The sequence below is a fragment of the Nothobranchius furzeri genome, chromosome 2, assembly GCF_043380555.1.
Source record: "Nothobranchius furzeri strain GRZ-AD chromosome 2, NfurGRZ-RIMD1, whole genome shotgun sequence".
Lineage (NCBI taxonomy): Eukaryota > Metazoa > Chordata > Actinopteri > Cyprinodontiformes > Nothobranchiidae > Nothobranchius > Nothobranchius furzeri.
The window spans coordinates 18,774,161-18,782,139 of record NC_091742.1 but is presented as its reverse complement, the minus strand read 5'-3'; the positions used below and the strand labels follow the sequence as shown (position 1 = coordinate 18,782,139).

The 7,979-nt window shown below is 41.0% G+C and overlaps 1 pseudogene; it reads left to right on the top strand.

The window, feature by feature from the left end:
• The first annotated feature begins 2,444 nt into the window (after positions 1–2,444).
• Positions 2,445–3,923, top strand: LOC129165395 (protein FAM200B-like; annotated as a pseudogene).
• Positions 3,924–7,979: the final 4,056 nt, after the last annotated feature.

Here is a 7,979-nt window from a genome sequence, read left to right as displayed (position 1 = left end):
TTTAGAAGCTAGACGGAAATTTCATTGGCTGTTATTAATATTCAAATTAATGTCCTCAACTCTTATTTATCTCCTCGCTGTGCGTTCCTCTTTTAAACACCTTATCTAACAGCTGACATTTCTCCTCAGCCTTCATTGGTTTCTACAGAAGTGGATTTATCACTAAATTAAACTAATCAGCTGTGTTCGCGATTGAAAACATGCAGGAAATGTGCTGGAACCAGACTGCAGCACCATGTCCCAACAGAGTGTCCTGCCAGTCTAAAGATGCAAGTACAGTATTCTGGCCACAGGGGGTGGTTGGGGTCTGAGTGACATTTTATTAACCCTGTAAAGGGTCATTTTAACACATACTGCCTCACAAACTTAATTAAAAAATATGAAGAAGTTGCATAGTTTGGCTTTAAAATATTTTTTAGTAATGATCAAATCTCAGTGTAACACACGGAATTATGATCAAGTTCCTTTGGTAGTTCCTCGGTTCAACAAATGGCAGGCTGTAATGGCACTTACACATTAGCGTTGGCACAGCCCCAAAAGGTACCGAACAGCACCGGAATATGGTTTCACACACAGGTCAGTTTTGCATTTTGGTGCAGAGGCGACTATTTTCTCAGACCTTCTCCCCAGCAGTCAGACTGGGACCGAGGTGGCACTACAGACTGATTGGCAGGCTGAAATTACGCCTACCGCCTCCAATCTCCAAGAAGAATGAGCCAGCGGGGGGTTTGGTACACTAATGTGTAAGCGTCATTGGATCCTAGCCTGGCCAGCCAGGAAGCACTGGCATGGTAACGCTCCCATTCAAATGACCCCACCCTCTGAGAATTCTGACCAAGCCAATCAGCACTGAGCAGCGTACGTCACACACAGCAACACTCAGGTTCTCATAAACTACGAAGATGGCGTCTGAAGCAAAGTTTGCTGCGGTAAAACAGTCAGCTTCAGTTTAGCGTTAAGTGATTTTGTTTAGTTTCTGTTTGGTTTGATTCTATGATTTATGTTGCTGGTGCTCTAGTTATAGTTACACTTATTTTGATATTCCATAGGTCTGTTTGTTTTATGGTTACTACCTTGTTATTAAATGTATCTTTTACTGTTTGTACTGAGTACACATCAGGATCAGGGTTAATCTGACATCTCTTGACTTACTTTACGAGGCCACATTTTCACTCTGTGTGCACAGCTCACCTCGGGAAAGGAGCTCAAAGCAGGAGAAAAAGGTGCTCAGCGTAGGTTGCTGGTGGATCAAACTAATATCTAGGAAGCTCCTAGAGGGAGCAACAGTGAGTGTAGGACTGTCTCCACGTCTGTGTCGGACTGAGTAGTAGAGATAAACTTCATGGGGTGTTTTAACCCAATTACACACACACACACACACACACACACACACACACACACACACACACACACACACACACACACACACACACCTGTTATCCCTTAGTTCCAGTTTCCTTTCATCCAGTATACATTTCTCATTTCCTATGAGTAGCATCATAACAAAACAAATCTAAATGCAAAGAATGATCTCACTGAGCATTCGAATGATTCTGTAAGGATTCCAATGCTGAAGTGAGATGTTTGGATCAATATGGATCAATGCAATGCATCAGTAGTTTGTGCTACCTCAGCAGAGATGCAGGTGATCAGTCATACTGATGGGAGAGGACCTTTAGACCTTAAATTCAATCAGTATTGGAACTGAGCTTTGTGCACAGTAATGCTATTAGGTGGTCGTCGGGTGCAGGGCGCAATTTCGTTTCAACATTTGGAAAGACAGAGACTCATCAGTGCTATAGGCCTTGCTTTATATTTACAATCAGATCATGGTGAATCTGATGGTGCTCCTGTTAGTGTGTGTGTCGGATCATCGTCTATCCCAGTCATTCCCAAAGACGGGGCCCCAACCCACAGTGGGGTCGCAAAACATTTTTTATGGGTCGCCAAATAAATTTCTGAACAATGCTGTTTTTTTTAACCAAGACTCATACATGCAGTTCAGCATTCAGCCACAAGAGGGAGTGCGTCACTTGCTTACTGTGGTTACCGATGTATTCATAGAACAAGTCTATATTGAAACTTCGTTGCCACTTGCCACGAAGGAGAAATGGTTAATGAAAAAGAAAGACAAGGAAAAAAACCAAAATACATCACATGAACGCCAGACTACAGAGACTAAAGAACAATGCAAAATAAAGACTGCAACGCTAGTCAAAAAAGCATCATCAAAACAGGACGTCAAGGATAGTGAACGAAGCCAAAACAAAGAAGAATGCCCAGAAATTCCATCCGCCAACAATCTGAGGAGAGTGTTAGAGCCAGAGAACCAGGAGAAGAACCAGCAGCTAAGAAAAAAAATCCAGGTCGAGGTCATATAAAGATTCTTTTTCTTAAACTATGGATTTGTACATTTTTCTAAACAAAATCAAGAAGATCGACCTATGTGTGTACAATGGCATGAAAAGCTTGCAAATGAGAGTTTAAAGCCAGCCAAATTAAAGCGACATTTGGAAACGCTCCACGCTGATTTGGTAAATAAACCACCGGATTACTTTCAAAGAAAGGCACAGGAGATTAAATCATCAGCTGATCTTCTTCGCAGAAATGTCACATTAAATGATAAAGCTCTGGTTGCATCCTACATGGTTTCTTACCATGTGGCCACCGAGAGAAAGCCTCACACCATTGCAGAACAACTCATCTTGCCTGCTGCAATAGTCATGGTTAGTGCAGTTATTGATGAAAAGGCTGCAGAGAAATTAAAATGCATTCCACTGAGTGACAACACAGTTTCCAGAAGGATTATTGACATTTCAAGCAACCTTGAGGAGCAGCTTATTTCAAGACTGATGACGGCAGGGGACTTTTCCATCCAGCTGAATGAAAGCACAGATGTTTCCGACTGTGCAACTTTATTGGTCTATGCGACATATGTCTGGGAAAAAGAGTTTGTAGAGGACTTTTTATGCTGTTTGAATATTCCGACCGGGATTACAGGTGAGCAGATATTTAGCGTGTTGAACTCAGCCGGCGAGGACATAGTGTGGAACCACTGTTTTATTCATTGGCTCGTGTTGGCATGCAAAGGAAGGTCTGCTGATCTCGACAAAATGCTAAAAGAAGTTATCCGTGTTGTGAACTTCATTCAGAGCAGTTCCCTGAACTGTCGGCTTTTTGATCAGCTGTGCTGCGACATGGGGGCGGAGCACACGCACCTACTGTTTCATACAGAGGTGCGCTGGCTTTCCAAGAGTATATGAACTGAGAAATGAAATCCATGCATTCCTCCTGGAGAAGAAGTCCCTCTTGCTGATCTGTTTACTGATGAGTGGGTGTTTACATTGTCATATCTGGCAGATATATTTTCATTGCTGAATGAGCTGAATTTGAAACTGCAGGGAGAGCATGACGTTTTCCACAACTGTAAACGTGTTCTCACTTTTCAGAAGTCTCTACAATTGTGGTTTGCGCGCCTCAAAGGACCAAAACCATGTCATTACATGTTAATGATGTCACTGACACACAAGTAAAACATCTTACTGAACTCATTGTAACACACATTGTAGCTCTTAATAATGGTTTTGGCCGCTATTTTCCAAAAGAGAGATTTGATAAGTTGAATGGCAAAAGGTGGATTCAAAATCCCTTCGCTTATGAAAATACAGAATCTCTGCTTGAGTTAGGATTGACTCCTGGAGAAGAAACAGAGATGTTACAACTGAGCAGTGATCCTTTGCTAAAGAAAAGACATGACAAAATTCAGAAGTAGACTGATTGCTGCACTAGATATGAGAGTTGTATTATCCTCTTGTAAACCAGACTGGAATGCAATACTGAAAAACAAGCAAGCCCATCCATCACATTAACAAGGCAAAAAAATAAAAATAAAAAAAATAAAATAAAACATTTTGGTAAAAGCCATATTTATGACTTTCATCACTAAACATATGTGAAAAATATTTTCTATGCTCAAAACAATTTTTGGATATTTGCGTGTTCTGAATGTTTTATCTAAAAGTTTTGTGCAATACTCTGTTTAAAGTCCAAAGATAAAAACATTATCCTTGTTCTGAAAATGTTTTGTTTTTCAGATTGTTTCTAAATGCATTAAAAATATACATAATGTTTCAAATACGGTTTTTCATTTTTATGTTCAAATTTGAGACATTTTGAAGTTAAAAAAAAGAAGAAATGCAAAGGATAGTAAAATGCATTGGATTTTGTTTAAAGAACAGTTGCGTTTACAATGAGTAAAAACATTTTTTTATGGGGTCACAATGTTTTGTCTTTTTCAAAATGTGGGTCATCTGAAAAAAAGATTGGGAACCACTGATCTATCCCATAATACGCGAGGTCCTAAAGTCCAGGAACGACTGCTTTTCAACACTTTGAACAAGCAGGCTGCTATTACAGGCTCGCTGTAACTCCTGCAAGTGATCTACTGCAGTAGAAGTTCTTTCTGAGCTGCAGAAGAATGATGGAGACGACACCATCTAAAAGTTTGGGTGAAACAAAGATAAACTCCATAAAAACAGAAAGCAACTAGAGCAAAAAACAAGTGAAACACGTGAATTTGCCATAACCTTATTTATAATCTTCAGAAATGAAAAAACAATCCTCTGCCACACGACTCCAGTTCGTCACATGTATTGTTTCCCACCAGCGAAGGAAGGCTGCAGCTGAAAGGATGAGGACTACTTGTTAAACCCTAGAAACTCAAGTACGTCGTTATCTGCCTATAGGGTTTCAGGGAGGATGGAGATGAAAGGCTTCCAGACAGATTTCTACAAACAAATTAGTGTTGCTGCAGTCAGACGCTCTTTACGCCCTGACTCCAGCAGCAGTCCTGAATAAAATGAGCAGTAGAATATAAAAAATAATTTGTTTACAATATCCTTGTTTTAGTGTCTGCAACGCGCCTATTTAATGGCTTGTGGAATATCACTTTCACAGCTGTAGACAAGGCTGTAACCTTTCTGACACAGAGCAAGGTGTGTTCACAGTGAAGCTACAACTGGTTCTGAATTCCTCCAGGGCTTATAACACCAGCGCTTGGGACATTTAAATAGTGTAGCAATGAAAATGAAGTATTTGCCTTTATTTGTCACCTAAATGTTTCAGATCAGCACAAAAAAACTGAACAAAAAAACTGCTTAAACACAAAGTGATGTTTTCAGGGGGCCTTTTTCTAAAGAAACAAAAGAACACAGAGAAACATCTAAATGATTAATGACCCGCACTTGTATAGCGCCTCTCAGAGTAAGGACTCTAAAGCGCTTTACACTACAGTGCATCATTCATCCATTCACACACACATTCACACACTGATGGTGATGAGCTACGATGTAGCCACAGCTGCCCTGGGGTCCACCGACAGAGGCGAGGCTGCCGACCACCACCAGCAGGCAAGGTGGGTTAAGTGTCTTGTCCAAGGACACAACAGCAGAATTCTCTGTCCAGAGCTGGGATTGAACCTGCAACCTTCCGATTACTGGACAACCCGCTCAACCTGTGGAGCTACTGCTGCCCCTAACCACTAAAGCACTTTCAGACTTGGTTACAGCTACAATGGCAAATCTGAAAAACATGCTAGCTTAAAATATTTTGTCATGCCTCTTCTAACATAGTGAAGCAATAAATATAAAGCAGAGATTTATTAATATTTCAATGTAACATTCAGCAATGGTCAGTTTTTACGTACAGTTTGACCATTCAACATCTGGTCAAAAAGGAAACATGAGACTGCATGTGTTCCCTTTAAATTGGCCTGCCTTCATCCCATCAGCTGGAGCTCAGAGCCTCTCTGCAGCTCTGAACACAGACAACACATTGTCAACAATAATGTTCTCTCCTCAAGGTTCAAGCTACCCTTATCATCCCACAGGATTCTTTATGCCTTTGAATAAGAAACACTTGCAGTTCAGATTGGTTGCTAAATCAAAGAAGGATTTCCTAAATTAAATATGAACTTCTAAAACTTATAAACTAGATAATCATTAAATACACATTTGTTTATTGCTACTTATAATAAAATGCTCTCATTAATCTGTGCTCAAGTTGGAATTGAATGTTATGTTATGATTACATTGATTGAAATATATTTCAGCATGCTAATATGACAAGGTGACCACCATTTGCACTCACACAAGATCAAAGTAAGGTTAAGTTAAACTCATGACACCTAAATAGCCCTTTACCCAGATCAGAGCCTCCGGATCAAGGAAGGTGTGTTTCTGAGTTGTCTTGATAATGTTCCTCAACTTGTCAACCCATGGTTAGCTACACAAATCATAACATGAGAACATTAAAACCAGATTACTCTGGTGATTCAGTAGTTCTAGAGAAAGCTTCAGACCGGCCATCTGAAGCAAAACCCTCTTTAACCATCAAAGCTTTTAACACGCCATCAAAATCTTTTTGCACGTGCAAAGCTGATACCTCAACAGTTCCTGCAGAACAAGCTGATATTGTTTAAACTCCTTAAGAGTCCGCCAGACGCGCGGTTCCATCCATCTGTCGTGACTCAAGACATCTCTGGACTGAAGAGTCGGTGCCACGGTATTCTGCAGCCCTTCGGTGCCAGAGGTCATCCGACCTCTCTGACCTTCGGATCCACCAAGAGGGTCTCTGAGAATGGGTGAAGTAGACACACAGATAGCGCCTGACGTCCTTTTAACTGAAAACAGCTGGACGTTTCTCGATATGTTGGAGACATTTAGCTTCTCATCCCAGAGGCTTCTTCCAGACTTTGCTTGTGGTCAGAAACAAACACACTGGTTGTGCTGCAAGTCTTTTTCTTTTTTTTTTTTCTCCAAAACATGTGTTTGTCTAAATGAAGGTGACTTTATTGTTCATAGAATTAAAATTCATGTTGAAGTTAAGATTATTTCATCAAGTAGGACCTGTGGTTAGCTGGCTCATGTAAAACATGAAATGTCTTGAAAGAATCGTAATCGATAGGAACCGGAATTGAAACAAGGAATTGGAATCGGAATCGTTCAAAATCAGACGATGCCCAACCCTAGTGCTGATGTTGTTGTTATGGTGACACAGCATTTCCTGGAAAAGTTCTAGGATGTTTATCAACTGCTGCCATCTCAAAACAAGCTGAAAAGCTGTTTATATGAACGCAATCCTCATTCCAATAAAAATGCGATTTGTTTCCAGTAGGAAGTCCCAAAGTTTCTTAGAGTGGTTGTGGTTAGGTAGCACCTTCTCATAAACAGGGATGTTGATAAGTTATTGGCATCTTAAATATCCTTGTGGAAATTTTACAAATTATTTGTCTAGTTTGTTTACTATTAACCCCCAATGAACCTTGAAACATAATTCCATACCATGTCATGCAGAAGCACACATTGCATGAAAATATAAGATTGTGAGTCTTGTGGGATGGCAGAATCTCCATTTATCTTTGTTTTAGCTCAAACTTGTTGATCTTATTAATCTAGTCACAACTTATCTTTCTTTCTCTAAATTGAGGTTGTTCAAGAGGCCCCAAAACCTTTTTAACAACAACCAAATTAAAAGTGTGTGTGTGTGGGGTGGGGGGTGGGGTGGGGGTGGGGGGGGGGATGCTGTGTCATTCAACTGCTCAGCTTCACCTGTCTCCTGCCCGGGAACAGTTGCTAGAGCAGGCGGCTGGCTGTTCCCATTTCCCGGAAGCCCAGTCGACGCTTGCAGAGCCAGTACCGTCGATAACTCCGAACTCGCTGATCTTTGAACGTGGTAGACCAGTGAATCCTGATATCCTCTGTCAGCTTACCTAGTTATGATTTTGTTACTAAGCAGGCTGGAGGTGCCTTCAATTTGGAGTTGCTCTACTGTGTTTTTCTTGCTAAAAACACCCGGTCAAACCCTGTTAGCTTCAGGTTAGCATGTAGCCAATGTCCCACAGATCTCCGACCGTGGGCATGAGCTGACATAAAAGGCCACAGTGCCCGGCTACCATTGCAGCGGTTCGAGGCTCTGCTTGT